Consider the following 20,444-nt stretch of genomic DNA (forward strand, 5'->3'; position numbering starts at 1 on the left):
TGAAACTCACAGCCTCAGTTGCTACTGTGTATTACTCATCACTTGTTATTACCTGCGTAACACAGTTTGTGGTGCCCAGTGCTCACAGAGGTATTTTAAAGCACAACCAAAAGAGTGGAAAGATAGGACAGGCACATACACAAGACAAGCTGTGAGGATAAAGCTGGCAGGAACCCAAACTATATAATCTGGTCATTACTATCTTACTGCTACTTACAGTGCTACTTGTCATGGGCTCCACATGGGACACGGTCCTTAAGGATCGACCAACGTTCCTGCAGTTGTATTCAGTGAGTCTGAGGTGAAAGATTTCATTTCTTACCCATATTGTACCCTGAAATTCAGGATTCTGGGTAAATCCTAAATAACCCTGAAGCTCATATGGGTGAAAGGTATCTAAAGGCATCCTGCTAGCAATGTGTGGCCCAAAGCCATTGACCACCGACATGATTACAGTGCTGACAAGTTCAAAGAAACTTCCCTGACGATACTGCATGAGTGAGTTTCATACAATGCTTTCAATGGTTGACTCAACTGATTGTGCCATGGCTCTGGGAAATCTCTGTCATAGTGATTGCTCGAAGATTACATCTCATTTGTCACCTGGCCAAACATAGGAAGCATGTAGGGCTCTAAACAGACCATGAAGTCTGTTGTTTTTCAACAGCAGGTAAAAAAATGTCACACAGAACATGAAGTATATTCTGTGCACTCCCAGACAGTCCTGGCCCTAAAGAATGAACACCCAAAGAGATTGGCAAGGGGGATGTACCCAGAGCTTCTTCCCTGCACCATGCATGGTCAAAGAGCTACACACAACCAACCTCATGTTAATAAATCTCTTAAGTTCAAGCAGCTGTTATGACATACGGCAGGTAGCTCAAAGGCTCAGACATGCAATCAAATGACACATGCCACTCAGTCACAGCCCCTTCCCTCCTTCTGTGCATTTGCTCAGGAGCTGCAGTGTGACAATCATGTCCTGGTTCTGGATTAAATGTGGCAGGGAGCTGCAGACACTGCTGGAAACCAGACTATTGCTGTGCATGACTATGCATTGTGCATTTTGTCCCACTCACAGCTGCAGTTCTGCACTGTTGCATACTGCCGTATGCAGTGGGCTTTGACAGCAAGTACTGCATGCTGTGGGGTGGGCAAGAGCTGCCTGGTGTGCAGCACTCGGGATCTGTGTCCTGGCCGTTCCTATCACCTGCATCTGCCCTGGCACCCAGGCTCGGTGGGTGCACAGTCAATACAGGCGCTTTGTGAGGGGATAAAGTTGGCAAGCAGCCAGTGGCAGAGAGGACAGTCTAGCAAAAATGACTCACTGGCCCCAGGACCACCACATGGGTGGGAAATAAATTCAACCCATTCATGCAAAGCTTCACTTGAGCACAACACAACACTGAATTCACCTTCAATCCTGCAGCAACAATGCAGAGGTGCTACTCACCAATCTGCTCCACTTTCTGCTGCTCTGTTCCTTTCTGATTTACACCATCTTTTGCTACACAAATGTGTGCCCCATTTAAATTAATAATTTTAATTCCTCTCCCTGATATAGAAAAAGTGGGACTGTCTTGGCCACAGGCATGTGATGTATATGAAGCACAGGACAGTTTGCTTGTTCTGTGACAGTAGTTTTTACTGCAGCATCTAGGATCAAAAATTATTAAAGGCCAAGTTAAAGCAACATTTCCCTACTACTACTTTATCTATTACAGCTTTCACTATTACTGAGACAATAACTGAAAATGAGATGTATTATCTAACAAGAAATGCTCCACACTGGCATACACTGTCAAAAGACAAATGCGGGCAAACAGTAGGTCCTGGCAGTAAGTACTTCCCAGCCTCAAAAAACAGTCAATGGCCATAGAATGTATCACATCATACTGGTGCACCTGGCTGCGACTCTTTCAAGGTTAGACTGTGCACAGCTTGCCTTGAAATTACGATAGGAAAAATGTTTATTTTGCACATTCATCTTTCCTAAGTTAACACATATGGAAAAAACTTCAGACAGAAAGGCAGTCTCCCTCACTACTCAGTCTGGAGGCAGCACAGCCTATTTTGGCTGTTAGAAAGCTACTCAGCCCCCACCTAAGGAGCCACCCAAGGGTGTTCAGTCAGAACCAGCTTATCATGCAGCCAAAACACTGTAAAGCACCAAATAAACTAAATATATGTACTCTGCTACCCAAGAACAATGGCACGACTGTGCTCTTTATCCCATAATAACCATGAAAAATAAGAGTAAGCTCAGACAGGCAATACTATACCTGAGTATTTTGTAATGAAGCTGAATATGCTTCCCTAGGAGCAAGGAGCAATTATTCCCTTCTGACTAGGAACAATTTGCAGAGATGTGAGAGATGTGCGTGTGTCTGAGTCATTATGTAAAAAAAAAACAAAACAGAACAAAACAAAAAAAACCACAGAAAAAAAAACCAAAACAACAAGCTTTAGCCTTTGCTGCTTTCTTGTACACCATACAGAACATCCTATATATTGTCAACTTACTTACATTTACAGGATAACAGCCTATACTTCCACCTTATTTAGAGGATTTTGCCTCTTCTAAAGGTGTGATATAAGGGGAAGCTTTAGCCAACATCTTGGAACCATCAAAGCTGGTGATCAGAGAGCAGCATGTTTCTTCGACTGTACGTGCAACAGTGTTGCTTTCCCAAACCATTAACATTATTAGTCACATACATACTTCTAACATTATAGGTAACTTAAGCCTCTGGTTGCTGCACTGCACTTTTATTTTGAATTATGCTCTACAGTGCTTTAATTTTGTAATTTTCCCTTCATGTGCAGGTATTTTCTAAATGCCTTTTATGTCTAACATTAGGTCTCTCTGTAGAAACAAACATCACTTGGAAAAGGTGATGTTTATATGTACTTATGTAAAAGTTTATAGTAATTTCTGACATTATACAGACAACACTGCTATTTTTAATTTGAAGACTTATTTTAAAAGATACTAAGCTATGTTTTGGTAAAAGACCTCCTACTGTAAGACCTTGCTAGCTAACACAAAACATTATAATATTGATGCTATGAGGGATCTTAAACTGATATGAAAGATCTTAAACTTTCAGGGACAGAATTCTGATTTCAAATAGAGTACTTGCTATTCTATTCTTCAAAGTTAGTACTCTAAGTTTTGCCAGTATCTAGGTGATATGGCCATATTTGAATAGAAATTACTCTTCATCATTGCTCACTAAAGCTTTGTATTGTATTACCTAAAGTTCAGAGCAGCTCAGCCATAGTCCTGTATTTAGGCCATCTTGTAATTATGTGAGAATTTTGTGCACTGGGAACTGCTGGAATTGATCATCCGGCCCTTTCAGTGCTGTTTGAGCCTCTTGTCACATCCTCAGATATCATACAGATGCCCTTTCCTTTTTACTTTTGGGCAACTGTCAGGAATAATCTTGGAAGAGAACGCAACTTTGGGAACTTGCTATGCACAGAGTGAACACAGCAACAGACAGAAGGAGGAGACATGAGCTTTACTGATGGAAATGGGGGCAGTGTCCATTAAACACTGTGCTGGTTATACTACAAAAATCCTAATAGTAAATTATCAAGGTACCTTAGGGCAAGTTGGAATGGTGCAAGTTGGAACCTCTTCTGAAACAGCATGAGCATCAGCAAATAGCTTTGGTTGTACAAATGGCACCAGCGATTCAGGAGCAGGAGATAAAAACGAGTTGTATGCTTAATTTCCTATTTACCTTTCAGTAAAGTCAAATATTCCATCCAAAGAAAAGTAATTCTTTTAATATATCACTGTCAGTTATGTCAGTTCCGGCCCACTCTCCTTGCTCACAAGCTGAATATTTCTTATGCTAAACAGTTTATTAACCCCTAATCACCCAGTTACTTCTGGACTTGATTGCATGTGTAATTACCTTTTGTCAGGTACAATTTGCCTGATAAACATGTCAGAACACTTGCTGCTTAGTCTGTTGAAACAGATAAATGCTGTCTTTCCACAGCCTTGGGGCATAATTAACAGGGAAAAAAAAGGCAGTTATAAAAACACACAGAAGCTGATTCAGTGAGGCAGGAGTTCACAGCGTGCAGCCCGCCAAGGCCCATTGCCCGGCCCGCTACGCTTGCCTGAGCTCTTATTGAGTTCCAGCCTGCTGTGACAGGGCAAAGGGGACAGCCCTCAAAAACTGAGATTTAAAGTAGGTTTCCACGTGAACTTCAAAAAAGAGTGGGATGATGCCTGTTTGGAAAGAAAAAAAAAAAAAAAAAAGAAAAAAAAGAAAAAAAAAGAAAAAGAAAAACCAACACAGTGAAGCAGCAGATAATGAAATTGGTAGAGTCCCTGTCATCACTATGTGTTATATGCTCAAGCAGACTCTCTGGGATGGGACCAGGAGCGGAAAAACTAAAAGAAGGAAGAGGGGGAAAAAAAAAATCAGGAAAAGCAAACCGGTCAGGATTAACTAAAATGCTTTGTGGCATCCTTGGGCTCAATTGCTTCTGATTTCTGCCCTGTAGTGTTTGCAGGTTATGTACCCATGCGCTACGGGGAGTGCGAAAAAAGAAATCCTTACCTGACCTCTGGATAACCCAAACAGGAGATTAGCCCATTTCCAAGCAAAGCAGGTTGTCACACTGTTAGGCCAATTGCTTCTATTGACACTTTGCATAAACATCTTACACAGGGTGATCAGAAAGGACTGTTACGCCATTAATGCTCTTTTTATTTTTTTATACCTAAGTCTTACAGAATAAAGGCCTTTCTGAGTAAGGGATAACAAAAGGGTCAAAAGGTCACAAACATTCTTTTAAGTAGGCAAAAATCGGGGAAGTTTAGATTCATTGAAAAGTGCAAATTGGATTTTTTTTGCATCTTGAAACATTCCAGCACACTCAGCTTTTCCTATTTTCACTTCTAGTAAATTCATTATCTACTTAGTTGTGCGTTTTCACTTTCAAATAAGAAAAATTCGAAAGTCTTCATTTTAGGAAATCACAAACTGTCTAACCTTCTCAGCTAATCAGTAATCTAAACAGACTTAGACATTACCATTGAAATCCTTGTGAGGACCAGTGTGAAAATATATAGAACTTTTTCTTGAAGTGGGATGACTGAACAGTCTCTCATGTACAGCTTCTACATAATTTACACAGCATGTGGTTTGCACTGTGTACAGCAAAATATTCTATATTTTCTTTTGTTTTGCTTTCGCTTTGATCAGAGATGGAAACAATCTCCCTTTAATAGTATAAAAGCCACCTGCTGGGCACCACAGACTACAGCTAATTGGTAAATTCTTTGAAATTTTGATATAATGGATTTTGACCTCTTTAATTAAAAAAAACCCAAAGCCTAGAATACGGTGAACTCTTCTGAGAAATTAATAGTGCCAAGCATATACAACTGAAAGCTACACCCAATCTTTTCCTAGGAAAGAATACAGAAGTAACATCACAATTTTTTCCTTGAGGATGCATGGCTTTTGGCCTACAAAAAAGTAGACTATTGCTAGCTATGTATATCATTTAAGTCACTAAGATAAAGAAAAAGCAAACAATATAATATTTCAATTATTACTACTTTTATTTGGCTTTGAAGCTAAAAAGCACCAAACACGAAGGTGACTTTTTCATTTTAAACACAGTAAGCTCACAAAAGCCACTCACAGATGTTCCAGTCCTCAACATTTCCTACTCCAGGGAGCTCACACTGTACCAACCCAACCCACCTTATTTTAAGAAGGACGAATGGGTTTCAGGACTCAAAAGGAAGCCTGTCAGCCAGAATCGTTGCTGTTTCATAATCTCTGACATAATGTTAACCTTTCAGTGGAGCTATAATCTCATTGCTTTGGGAACTCTGAGGCAGCACTGTCTTTCTTTTGTTAAAACACTTATTTATATTCTGCCCAGCATAATGGGGCCATGGTCCATGACTGGGACTCATAGGCACTGCAGTAACACAGCTACACAACAACAACAACAACAACACTTTTTAAATCTTTGCTTAGGTTTCATGTACAAGTATACAAGAACATATCTTACACAGGTATACACTTATTTCCAACAAAAACTGTCTGCATGATGAAGATCACACCATCATTATTTACCAAGTTATGCTCCTGTTAATTAAAGCATGCACACCTTGAAAGCACTTACTAAATTGGAAAACAAAACATAAAGGACCAGGATCAGAATCAAAACTGGACAAAGACAAGTCTTGTTTACTCTGAACATTTCTTGGTTGCAAAGGAACAACAGAACTACTTAAAATATAGATACCTAAATCCAGCTTGAAAGAAAAAAAGACAGAGTTTGCTAACTGTAGAATAACATTGTACCAACCAAACACAATTATCACTTAATCAGTAGGTGTTCATTACTGCTGACAAACATCTTGTTAGCCTGGTTATCAAGTCTGCCTGCCACTTGGCAAAATATTTTGTTTTATTTACACCTGGTGACTTATTTTGTGAATGTGGTGAATTTCAGAATCTCCCCTACTGATCACATAACTGGAATAATGCACATTGGTCTTGTATTTCAAAGTGTACACTGATCTCTTGAACTGTGAACGTCTCCCTGTAGTTTATGCTATTCTTCTGAATTGGTACAACAAATGGATTTTCAAAGTGATGTTATGGGGACTTAGCTATGCAATTCCCATTAGTGTCAATGGGGGTCGCAGGCTAAATTCCTAGACAACGCTTTGAAAACTGAGCCCTGGATTTTCAAAGGAAGCATAGTCTGTGTTAGGCAGCGTCTTTCAATTTTTAAGCCACTGCATTAAGACATGCCTTCTTCTTCTAAGCACCATGCATTTAGAAATTGTGTCTAAATCTGGGACATTGAAATGTTCACAAGAATGAAACAATTTTGTATTTAAATGCTACCATCTGTTTCAAATTTATAAGTGAAATTTTATCTGTCACTGTCTTGAATGTTGGGATACAATCTTCAACACATTCATAAATGTACAATGTATAATGTTATGACAGCTGAACCACTGGGATTTGTTGTTATTCTAAGAAAAAACTGTAAGTTATTTGTGTTCATTTTATAATAATATTCATTCTTTTATAAGAAAAAAATCCTTGCAAAGGGCAGAATTCTTTTCTAAAATTTGGACCTTGTGGTACACTTTGAGAGATGCCTGGTCTTGTTACATTCAAGAATTTATTCTTTTTATTCTTTGGCACTTCAAATTAACTTGGGCCTGCCTACAAAATTGAATACTTGCTGTTGAAGTCAGGTGAACAAGCTTGTTGCTGTTACCATAACCAGAAAAACATTCACAATGTATAATTTTTACAAATACCATTAAAACTTCAAGCAGCCCAATATGTAACATCTGAAGACACAGAAAAGTAGTTTCTGAGACAAATATAAATAGCTAGGCCCTATGAACCACACAGTATAGCAACAAGTAATACCTCTTCAAAGAAGATTTGTTTAATTACAGTGAAAATGTTTATTATGAAGTGTGTTGTTCTTCATCATTAAAGAATAAGCTGGACTAGTAGCAAAAGAACCATCTTTTGAGTCTAGAAGCAGGGAAGAGTTTGAAAAGCAGGAGCCTGGCAGACAGTCAGGCTCCAGAGGGCACGGGCTTGGGCCAAATTGCTCCTGTCAAGCGTGTTAGTCCGTACACAAAGTCCCCTTAGACAAAGCATAAACTATGTCAATGGCAAAATTTGTGTGGATTAAGAATTGTGTATTATGCAATGGTCAGGTCATTCACCACTTTTTTCTGGTTTTGAGCTCCTGACGCAGAGGTGTACACGCTCAAACAGCATGCAGGGGTGACAAGTGCAGACCCCCAAAACAGGCCATCTGCCTCTCACCTGAAGGAGACTTTGAAAACACAATTTCAAAATTTTTAAAACACAATGTTAAAATTATGAAGTATTTAATATAGCACAGTTAAATCTCTCAGCTGACATTTTCACTTGGCTTCTGATTGTTTTTTTAAACACAGGTTTGCCAGTAGTACTTAAACATTGACATCTACCAAGAAGAAATTTTATAGTTTAGTTTATTTAATCTTTAATTTTCTACAGGCACTTGTTTTTTACTTGCACTAGAGTCACAAGAGGTTTGCTTTAAACTATTCACTTGTCTATGAAATAATGCCATAAATTGCACATGATGAGGCACAGTATCCTAAAATAAGCTTCTCAAGGATTAAAACTATCATTTGTCACAATCCTTCCCGTAAAAGTCTATCTGAGATGATTCACTTAAAAATGTCATCAAAAAGTTCAAAATCAAAAATCACATTTTAACCACCTTCTCTGGTTTAGAGGTGAGTCTAATTCAAATTAATCTAATTTGGTGTAAGTAGAATAAAATTCAAACATAAAACACATCCACTTTTATACCGTGTTCTGGAATTGAACACTGTTGTCTCATGTGTCACATTTTATATTTAGCATTATCCATGAGAGTTAACTCTAGATGCCTGCAGTCTTACAAATACGTATATGCACCATACCATAAGAAATCACTATCTGACAAATGCTGATTCGAACTACCCCAAACTATCCTTCCTTGTATACGCATGCATCTGATCTAGACAATCAGGCTGCTGTACCCTAGAACTAATCATCTGCAGTGGTCTGCCCAAGTATACATCTGCAAGTTTAAATTTCAGACCAGTTACTTCTAGAATTGAAGAAAGGAGCTTTAGATACACAGCCCGGTGCACAAATGCAAACTGATGCTTATGGGAAGACAAGTGAGCATGACACAGCTCCACAGCATCAGCTTTGTGCTTACAGAGGAAGAGACTTCAGCTCTTTGTGTGAAGCTGCAGCTCAAGAACAGACCCAGCACACCACCAATGCAGGCACTGCACTGATTCAGTGAACGGGGCATATCCCTCTCCCAACTTTCCAGTCTTGTCATATTCCAACTTGGATAAAAACACCAGAGAAAATTACGTCTATGAAATATGCTGAAATTACATTGCTACAGAGATTGATTCAACTTAGCAGAAGGTCTGTAAGGTTTATTAGCACTCTTGAATATGCAGCAATTGCTCTCCTCAGAAGTCCACGATCTGCAGGGTGTATTATGAATCACACCATTTCCAGAGAGATAACCTGAGGTTCTACTGCAGGTTTGGTTCAACACAACAGAGTAATTATCTTTTAATTAACGACTTTCTTTTGGTTTAGTTTCTTTTAGCATCTGTGCATTTCTCAAAAGCTGCACATCTAAAATAAAAAATTACAGCCACAGTGTGCCAGATTCTTCTCTTAGGCAGCCATCAAAACACTTAAGAGTTTTATATACATGGTATCTCTCTGAAAAGCTTCTGCAGGAAGCAGATACAAATACAGCAACTGCTCCATAAAGTCTCTCAGCTGATCTTGGGTGCTGAGCTAGAATATGTGAAAAGCCACTGGAATTCAAGACATAAAAGGCCACAAAACAGCATAATTTTGTTTGCATCCAGAAACAAAAATCCAGTGCAATCCATAAGGCACAGATACTTACAGATGTGGCAATCATAAGTTTACTGTAAACAGATAGTTATTTCTTCCAAAGTAGTGCACTCAGGGAGGGTATGGCTGCATAACCACCCTTTATAGCAGATGAAGTTACATCCCTTAGGGAAAGCTATGCTAGACCTGAGAACCTCTGGACAAGGAATTCCACAATCGGTAGCTCAGGAATGTAAATAGAGACAAGTTAAAAGGAATGCCAAAATCACTAGGAAAAAACTTTCATATTCTTTCATGGACAACCTTCACTTTCCCCTTCAGCTACAAGAAAACATTTACTTCCCTATTTATATCTATCAAATGATTCTCAAAACATTTTAGCAAATACTAATAGCCCATATAAAATCCTGGTTTTGTTCCATTAACTTGTTGTCTAGATAACTTCGTTTAACAAATGCTTCCAAGGCCAGCAAGTTGCAACCTGGATACCTCAAAATGTCCTTTTTTAAATTGGGTTTTTGCAAAAGATCTTTCTCCTCTAGTTGTTGCTTGTAAACATATTAGGAAGAACTCCATTTTGCTTAAAGGCAATAATCCAATACAATTTCTTTTCTAAGAAATACATCTTCAAGAAATTAATCTCCTTAGAAGACAGTCTTTTTCCTTCAGATTATGCATTTTCTCCTCAATTCTACAGACAGTATTTTCTTTAAATATTTTATCTAAAAAAATATTTCTAATGACTTCCCTGGAAGACTGAGTAATTACAAATTATTATATATGTCATTTGCAATGACAATCTTCATATTTTAGCTCCAACAGATCCCAGTACACATGGAACTTTTGCTGAGTAATGATGGCAAAATTCAGCCTCTAATGCCTCCTGCAATTTAAAAACATCTTCCCCTTATTTTACTTGCCACTTTGAAATGTTATCCCTTTCTAGTGAGTAATCCTGTGCTAGATTCTTTCGCTTCTTAAAGGAACGTTATTCTCACCCTTTATTGACTGACCAGATCTATTATCACATGTAAGCAGTGTTAATCCTCTAGTAATTAACACCCTTATTAAAGTAACTTTAATTCAAAGAAGTTTAAATCACATTATTGGTTTTATTTAATTAAGCTATGAGGGCTGTTTTACAGTGTCATCTGAGTTTTCAGCTTGTGCCTTTTCTACAAGTTAGGCAGGTTCCTCCTGCAGCTGCCACACCCTGACACACACAAACCACCACCACCCCACACAGTTACCAGGGCATTTCTGTCTGAGAGTTATTCAACATTATTCCATTTCACTGAGAACTTTTTCAGCTTTTCTGCATGTCAATGGATGCAAGACATAGACACTATACTAAACATTTTACCATTCCTGGGACTATCATTTGGATGTGCATTGGAATGATAGCATCACATTCATCCTTCCAGAGGACTCAATATCTTGTTAGTGCCTGAAGTGAAAGAGCCACTTTTAATGTCCTTTCCATACATCCTAAGCAAGGGAAAACATTTTTCTTTAAACTTCAGACTGGCAAAAAGAAACAGAATCTGAATGCACTGAGTTGTGCCATTTACAATGGCCACTATTTCTGTTACTTTGAAAGTAGGTCAGGTTTTAAAATTGTGGTTTTGTGTGTACATCCTACTGCACGCTCCTTTCTATCAGAAAATCCCTGATGGCCTATGTTGTCTTACAGATCTCAGGTAAGCTACTCAACTGACACATTTGACACAGGGTCAAAAGATGAAAACTGTCTTCTGGTTTAACTGCATCAAGTTACACTGTGCACTCTGGAAGAGTGTGGGCTAATTATGTGTCCTTCTGAACGATTTCCTGGAGGCACACTACTCAAACAGGGAAAACTTGAGTTCTCCTGGGAATAAGGCAACCTGATGGTTTTATGGACTTTATACACCATTATCTGTATACTGAAAGTCCTTTATTTTCTTTGGATAAAAACATCTATTCAAATTTCTACTGTTTAAAAAAGAAATGTTCTTACTGGATCTCAGCATAAACCATGGAAAATTATAAACACAGAAAGAAAAGGGTAAGAATAACAAAGTGCATTTAAAGACACAAATTGACTTTTTATCTTTTTTTCCTGTCATCCCATATTTTTATGTTTTTCTTTTCTCCCCATTATCTAGTGCTTCCATCCAGTCATATTTTGATTTATTTCTGCATTTCTGTTATTACTCACTCTCTATTCACACTTTCTGTAATTGCAGGGTCTTTTAAGTTGCACTGTTCCTTTGCTATTAATGCTCTAGGGAGAGTCCTCTGCAAGGAGGACGCAGTCTATATACGAATCTTCCATGTAAACTTTGTTATTTCAATGTTCTTTAAAATAGCACAATTTGTAAAAGGATAAATTGCTCCAAACCTGACACATCCATAAGAACCATAAATGTTAACATATATGACAAGCTGTGCCTACAAACATGCTGGTTCAGTCATATTGCTTACAGTACAACTAGTACACTTCGTTCAGAAACCAGTTATAACAAACCAGAATGAAATTCAAAGATTTCTTTTGCCAGCTATTGGCATCTTTGTATTAACTTCATCTCCCAGATTTCACTGACTGACTGAAGGCAATCTAGCTAGACAGAGTAATATTTTTTAATTTGTATTTCTGCAGTTCTAAGACAGACAACTGCAGAGCAGTGTCACATTATGGTATATCCTATACAAACACTTTTGAATGTATGATCTTTTTTCCTAAGACAGTATTATCCATTTCACCAATTCACCATTGCCTTATTATGTCCATGCAATTCCTTCCATGCATTGTTACTGCTCTGAAGCAGAGAAAAAGTCTTGTTTTCTTGATGTAAAAGATTCCTTTGATTTTACTGGATTTTATATTTGCCCTGCAGTGACTTCCAAAGATGAGATGGACTTTCTTTTTCACAGAAGAAACTAGCAAAAGGAAAAAAATGCAGTATTCTGTCAGCTGTGTGTGATTGACAGATAATTTAGAAAAGGAATGGAACCTAAGTATGTTGATTGATGCAACTGAAAAAAATACTGAAGGCAAGTCTACTGGGTTAAAGGGTTAGTAGTGCTGCTCAGTACATATTACATACCAGCGGTACTACCAGGTTGTACAAGGCTGGAGAATGTATGTGATTTTGGGGCAGAAATTACTTAATACACTAATGCAGCCCCATGACTCCCCGATCAAACACTAGGACTTAGAAACATTAAGAGAATACAAATAACAGATAACTTGAAATAAACCAATAATTTTCTTCTCTTGTGTTGCTCAATTAACAATGCTTATTCATTAATCATAGGAGCCACATTTTTGCTCACAGAATTCAGAGAAAGTACTGGGGAGATGGGGGCTCCAAAACTGAACTCCATCAGCTCAGGGCTACAAAAGGGCCCAGATAAAATGATGGAGATCTTGCAGCAACTGGCTGTCACCAGGAAGACAACAGATTGATATAATGCATTCACAAACTTTGGGAAGTTGTCCACTCAAATCTTTCTTCCTTGCATGTACATAATTTCTTACATGACAAAGGCAAGGACTGGATGGGAGCAAAACTGCTAGCAGAAGAATAACTAAAGAGAAACTTCATTTCATTTGGTAACTTTCACTGAATGGAATGTGTAGCAGTGACTCAAAGGGTAAGTAAGACTTTACAAATATAACAGGCACATAGATCAACTTCTAATTCAAGGAAGATATTTGTTAATTGAGAAATTATCTGGAAGTGAACCTTCTGAAACCTTCTTACAAACAGGTCCTTCTGCAAAAGAATAAAACCTTCTCCAGATAAAGTTTAATTAGTGCCATCTCTCATGTCATTGGAAATGGCTGCTTCACAAAGTGTTCCACAGCATGCCAGTTATTAAAGAAATTTAGTGTCATGCTCAAGAAAATTGAAGCCTTTTGGTTCTAACATTATGTGCAGAGCATTCTTGGGATTCCGCTTCAACTACCAAGGATAAAATTTTGTTCCATTTAAGCCCCAGTCTTATATGAATTTTCTCTGTAAGTATGGGATAAGCTCTCTTGAATAGAAGGGTTTTCCAGAGATATGAAGTTTTCATCATAAAACAGCTCTGTAGGTTTTGAATTAATTGATTAACTATTTCTAAACTGTGTCTTGCAAAAGTAATGATGACCAAGAAGAGCTTAAAGCTGATTAAATGTGACAGCTGGTAGTCATCAGGGATTCAGATATGTCCATCTAAATAGTCTTGACAGCAGCTTTTGCCAACTTTCTATTTTTTCTTTTTTCCATATCTGCTTTGATCAAGCTCTCCAGTGAAACTTTTAGTGATTTCCATGATGGTAGCATTTAGAAGATGAAACTCCCCTGCCAAATTCTAAGTCAAGTTTTCACCTGCACAAATGAGATCAATAAATGTGATTTCCTGTCTGTTCCCAAAATTATGAATTCATCCAACAACAACAAAAAATGCCCTAACTAAGGCTTATGCTCTTATTCAAAGACTGTTATCTGCAGGTCTGAAAGTCAAGCTGAGTCAGTGCTTCACAAGTTCTGTGTAGTTTCTGAACACACAATACAGATTTCTTGCCAGCTCATTTAGCTCTTGTGTGTATCTTGTTAAATAAGAGGAGAACTCAGAGAATTGTATCCCTTATATTAACTAGCTTAAAGAAACAATATGGAATTTTCTTATTTTTTATAACTTCCATGACTTAGCTATCTATTCCATTCTTTACTGTTGATTAGGAGATGGCATTCTGTTTACACGTTCCACCTTTACACCTCATAGCCTTTTGTGCACAATATATTATACTATACTTTCCTTTGGAGAAACTGCTAAGGTCCCCATATATGGAATGGGGTATCTTGCAGTTAAATGGCCTTATGTATATAATTTTTGTTAAGTGAGGTATTGATAGAGCTAGTGAAGTAACAGCATTTGTACACTGAGGTTTTTCAAATATATTTTCAAGTATGCCCCTCATTGTTAGTACACCATGATCTAGAGCAAAAACCTAGTACATGATCAGCATGTTATTTACACTTCTCTGCTGAAAAAGGGGCATTTAGATAATCTAGATACAATATTTTGCACTGAATTTGATGAATGATTTAAAGTCCCAAAGAATACACAGACACCTAATACCCGGCATGTGTGCTTTTAGTTTCTGGCACTAACAGGGTAGGAATACTTACCATCAGGAAATTACTAACTTGCCATTCTTCCTTGATTCTGCAAATCCCTATCAAGATAGTGAATCCAAAGCCATGCTTGTTTTTGACTCCCCACTGCTAATTTCTGTGCATTTGTTTCCCAAGCTTCCTAATTCTTACCAGCTGGCAGGTATAAATCCCATCCTAGTAATGAGCCAGCTTGCTTCTGTGTACAGAGCACTGATTGAAGTCTTCCTCACAAATATCTATACACACAGCTTGTGATCTGAGCCTACTGTGATTAACTAAAGGCTTTGCAGAACCTAGCTGAGGAGAAGAAATCAGAAGTAAGAGATTCCATTGGGGAATATAAGGTGTCAGAATTGTGTGAAGAATTCCTGTTTACTTGGAAGAATATAGTACTCTGAAGAAATATGGTGTCTTCCCTGCAAGCCAGGTAACACACATTTTGCTTGCAGTTATACTCAACCATGTCATTTTAAACCCAGAGATGCATATGCATGCTACCGCTGTATGATGCAAACACATGAGATCTGAACCTTGAACCTTGTGCCTCTTCTGCCCACGGTATGTCTCAAGCCCTTCTGCCTTAGTTTTGCCAAGTCAATTTGAGAAGGGAAAGTCCAGGAAGAATTGCCTTCCTCTTCCAGCAAACTGAGGCTCTATGCTCTAAAATCCAGGGAGATGCAACTCCTGAATTGTTGCTGTCTGAAACCTGAGCTCCTTTCTTTAGCTAAATAAGCAGCATCGCACTGAAAACTAGAGAAGCACAAATCCCATTACATAGCACCCTGAGGCTGGGCTTCATGTTACAGATGCTCCTCTGCTTGTTCAGAGAAGATGGGGAGTGCATAACAGGGGGAAAGGGATCGGTAAACATTGTGAAAGAGCCTCTGTGAAGATGAAAGTCAGCAGCCATTTCCCTCAGGAAGGAAAAGATGAAATGTTCTATACTACTTTCTAATTAAAAATTCAAACTGTTGCCTTATGAAAAAAGTCTTACTTTTATCTTCAAACTCTGAAGTTTTTAAGACTTACTCCTAAACATTCTGTTGGGGATTTCTCCCTCTTGAAAACTCCTGATGTTTCTTCAGTTCAAGACTCTTTCTCAGAACAGAGGTCAGGATGGGTGTACCTCACTAATTTCAAAGCCTTGGCACTCTGTGGGCTGGCAGCCTGTAAAGGAAGCCAGAGCACACCTTTAGAGCCCCCAGCCTCCAAGAGTTATGGCGAACAGGTTTGGCAACAGGCTGCAACCTATTCTCTGAGGTCTACTGATGGGCTCAAGAGCATTCTCCAGAGGGAACAGAGATGGCAAGAGCTTTGGGAGGCTGCATGTTTGGGAATCAGAGACAAGCCAGAGCTGAAACGTAGAAGCGTACTGACACAGGAAATTAATTCAAATTAAACACTGCAAGCAGTGGAGGATACAGTTCATGACTGAACTGTCACCCTGCCTTTAGTGTCAGAAAATCCTGTGCCTGGTATTGAAGCCCAGTGGTCTGCAGTTCCTACCTACTTCTGAGTTTATCAGGACAATGCTATGTCCCAGTAATGAATGGGAAGAAAGAGGAGGGCTGTATTAAGTAGTAACACAATTTCCTTATTCAAATAAATTTACATTACATTTGTTGCATGGAACACTACAGTTCACAAAGTTAGTATATTTCTCACCAGAATACACATTACAATGTAAATGGATAAGCAATCCAATAAACTATTGATGATTCAGAATTAGAAGAAAATGTATTATACTTCTAAATATCAGGTATCAATTTGCAAATGGAATACATGTTGTATACTACAAATAACTTCAGTTCATAGAAGTGGCACATGCTTATTCACACACATCATAAAAAAAAGACCGACAAAAATGTATATTCTGATGTTTCTATGATAACTTACTCCTTATATTAATCATATTGATTGTGTCATGACTTTGTGTCCAATTTATCTCTAACGCTGAGAAAATGCAAACAGAAATTGTTGAAAATCTTCTAAAATTTCCCCCCATGCTAAAGCAGAACTTATGGACACTGCTGATCACAGCCCTTGGTCTCCCGTGTGAAGGACACCACTATTACACTGTAAACTCTGCCATGTGGGTGGAGATACTGCTACTGTGGTTGCTTAATTCTGGAGTTAGCAACAGCATATGATTATTTTCACTTGAGACTTGCTGCCCATTGCAGGACTAACACTGACAGCAGCTGGAGGGTGTTAACAACATGTACTTAAGTGCCAAAAGAACACAGATAAGACACAGTACTCCTCAACCCAGCAAAACAAGGAAATTCCACAAATCATCAAGCTAGCTGAGTACTTGTTTGAGATGACACAACAGAGGAAGAAGCCTCTAAGCAGTGCTGATGGTGGAGAGAAACATCAGAAACAACTTGTCGAGTCAAAAGTGAAACATAGCCAAACTATGTTGGCAGCTTAGTTGTATCTCCGCAGGAAATAATTTGATTTCAAGAAGAGGTATTTGTTAGCACCCACTTGGTTAAGAATCAGGACACTTGGCCTAGGACAGCAACTGCTGAACTCTCAGCCTACCACAAGGTTATTGTTTTTGTCCACTACATATTACACTGGCTCTCCAAAGAATAACACACGAATTATAATATTCATGTCTTATCCACACAGTACTTAAGTGTACAGGACATACAAGAAACTGCCTCACATTCCAGAACTGTAACCCTAGTCTTCAGTCACTGAAGAACTGATAATAACCAGGAAAAAACTAATTCATGTCAGAGGCTGTGCTTCCTCCTCAGAGACAATTCAAGTAAGACAAACTAAGACTTGTTTACTCTAGAAGGTTAATTCCAATTGACCTAAGATCTAAAATGGTAGCAAAATCCCCAAAGTTTATTCCCCCTCACTTTGGGCCAATGCACTATTTACCCAGGTTCCCTGTACAGACAGTAGCAAGAAATGTTTGTCATAGAGCAATGCAAGTTGCAGGAGAGCTGGGTCATCTTCACAAGATGCCTGAGACCAATCTCTGTAAAGCAGCACATGCCACTTTGATAATTGCCTTGCTGAGATGGCCCCTCAATGGCTTTAAGTGGGGTCAAAGGGTGCACGTAGGTGTGACCTCAGGTCATATGCTAAGACAAGTGGCATAAGGCATGACACAATTACCGCAGCTGCACAGAACCATGAATCTGCCCCAATTTTCTACCTGCTAAACTAGCTGGAGCTGCAAATTTCTTTCTAGATGATCAAGTGTAATCAGCTAACCCCACCAAGTCACCTGTGTAAAATGCTGAGATACTGTGGTTACAGAAATAGCACAAAGCTTTTTTTGACTAGGGTTTCTTCAGATTACTAAAATCTTTAAGAGCATGCTGAGTATGACAAAAGCCTAAGTGGAGAACAGTACAAAGAGACAGAGGTGGCTCAAATGGGACACTGGTAAGTGCTTTCTCCTTTGTGATTTCTGTCCTCCTAGAGCCTTCTGCTACTAACTACAGTTGTCTTCTCAGGCACAACTCTTTCTCATGCCTGCTGTTTCTGTTTGCTCTTCTATGTCTGTGGAAGGAAGAAGGAAAGTGGTCTTGCTGGGGACAACATGCTGCCTACACACTGTCTTCAGGGAAAGACAGAGGATCAAGAACTGTTAGGTTGAAAATACTTATGGCAATTCTTTTGAAAGCTGGTCCTCCCTACACGGTAATCATTCAAGTGTATCTCCTCTCTCTGTATTCCAGGCTGGCTCCCGGTAACTGACTTTACGTCGTTAGTAAAACGTGGTATAATATCCTACCGCCCAATCCCTGTTAATCTTACACATTGCACTAGTACAGCACAGAGTAGCTGTTGTTGAGATAACTGGCTTCCATTAGCAACCATGTGATTGGCAGGACGATAAAGTCTTTTCCCTTGCAGGTCAGCTGCTTTTTAAGAAGAGGGCAATCCTGCTGATCCATCTTTTAGCTACAGTCTCTCACTGAGTCCCAAATCTCCTGCCTTTTAGCTTTGATACGGTTCAAGCTTTCCCCCTTGTATCAGCCCCTACCTGTCATCAGCTCCTCTGTACCAAACAGCCAATATCAGGAGTTTGACCTCAGGGCACAGTCCGGGTGGGCAGGTAAAACCTGACCACTGGACCTACTTCCTTATCTTTCATATCCTGCAATTCATGAAGAAGTATCAAATTCAAACTGAAAAACAGAAGCATGACCTTTTATAAGAACCTTCTGAAAAAGGCTCTGTTGCCTTTCTAAGTATTCTTGAAAAGAACTGTCATCTACTCTGTTAAGACAGAAATGGATCACAAATACGGAGAAGAGGGAAAGCACTGAAAATCCTTACTAAATGGTGTAAGTTTTTGATGTGTGCCTGCAATACCTTTTGGTGATGCACACAAAAATATAGTAAAAATCAAACCAAACCAAATATGCTAGAACTGTTCTACATCTGCAAACTCCAGTTCCAAACCAATAGAGAGCTGCCCTAACCTCTCCTGTTTATAAAGTACATTAAGTTAATTAAATTCACATGACATACAGAGCATCATCTATAAAGTGCTTGAGAGAATTCTAAATATAAGTTGCTACCATAAACTAAGAGCTATCATAAACAGTGTAATACCTATTTAACTGACATACTCCCCAGTTAGTGCTTAAAACATACAAAAAACTTTATTTCCTGCAGCAAGTATGTACACACCCTGCCTTCTTGCATAGCTAGAAATAATTTTTTTCCCTTGAAACAAAAGTAGGCTCTGCAAGGATTCCACAAGGATGACAAAAACGGTGCCAAAATCTCAGCATACTTTCCCTTCAACTGAAATAATCTAAGTACAAATTGGAAGATGTTTAGTTTCTTTTAACATGGACAATAAAAAGAGAGTTAAAAAAGAATCCAAAAGAGAAAGGCTGCTAGTCAAGGCAAGACTTGTGGCATGAACAAGTCTTGTAGACATAATCCTGTATCTTTCTCACACAGGACGCACTTATCCCACTGCAGATATTTGTTCATTATTATATTACTGTGAGAAAATAACAGAGAACTCTACATATTAACTTTTTCATTTAAAAAGACAGTTTAATGAAGTCCTTTCTAACTACCAGGTGAAATCTGAATACTTTTGCCTCAAGAATCTTCCCTTCTGAATGCCCTTTAATCATCTTGCTGTGAAAAACCTACTAAATTATTAAAAGCAAAAATATTCTTACTATAATTTGGTATAGAATTCTTTCTACTTTATCTTATTTTTAATGACTTTGATAGGCTCATAATGGCGCCAAAAAATATCACCAACATCTGCAGAAGGCTAAAGATCCTCCATGTGCAGTTAATGATTCATTTCACTATTTAAATTATACTTACAATTTTGTGAAATAATAAATTCTTTGTAAAAGCTAACTTCAAGCATGAAAGGGTTTTGAAGATCATTTGTTACGGTGGTTATAATGTCCAAATTTACAAAGATTTTAATAGATTTTAGTCTGGGAAAACCTTCCTTTGGGTAAGATCTGTGGAAAAGTGCTTCCAATTTTACAGCATTTTAAATTAAATTAAATTAAATTAAATTAAATTAAATTTTATGTAGAATAAGGATCATCCAGTTGGAATAAAGCTGTTTTCCAACAGTTTTAAAGCACTCTATGTAACAAATTCAGGAAAGGAAATGTTAAATAGTACCATGCCTGATTCTGCTATCCAGAGAGTAGTTTTGTATACAGGAGAATATGCTCAGAATGGAATCAGACCAGCACACACCAGGATAACATGTACACTCTTGCAAAAAGGTGTCACAGGATCTTCACAAAATTGTCAGGACCAAAATTCAATCCAATATTCCTATAACAGTACTATCAGGAGCACA

General features: G+C 38.3%; 1 protein-coding gene across 11 annotated transcripts in view; it reads right to left on the reverse strand.

Moving 5' to 3' along the window:
- Positions 1-20,444, reverse strand: part of EXOC6 (exocyst complex component 6) — a 115,192-nt gene that overhangs the window by 3,913 nt on the left and 90,835 nt on the right. The gene's annotated exons all lie outside the window — the stretch shown is intronic.

This window comes from Pseudopodoces humilis, chromosome 9 (assembly GCF_049639895.1).
Source record: "Pseudopodoces humilis isolate 2021_Gansu_Grassland_sample_001 chromosome 9, ASM4963989v1, whole genome shotgun sequence".
Lineage (NCBI taxonomy): Eukaryota > Metazoa > Chordata > Aves > Passeriformes > Paridae > Pseudopodoces > Pseudopodoces humilis.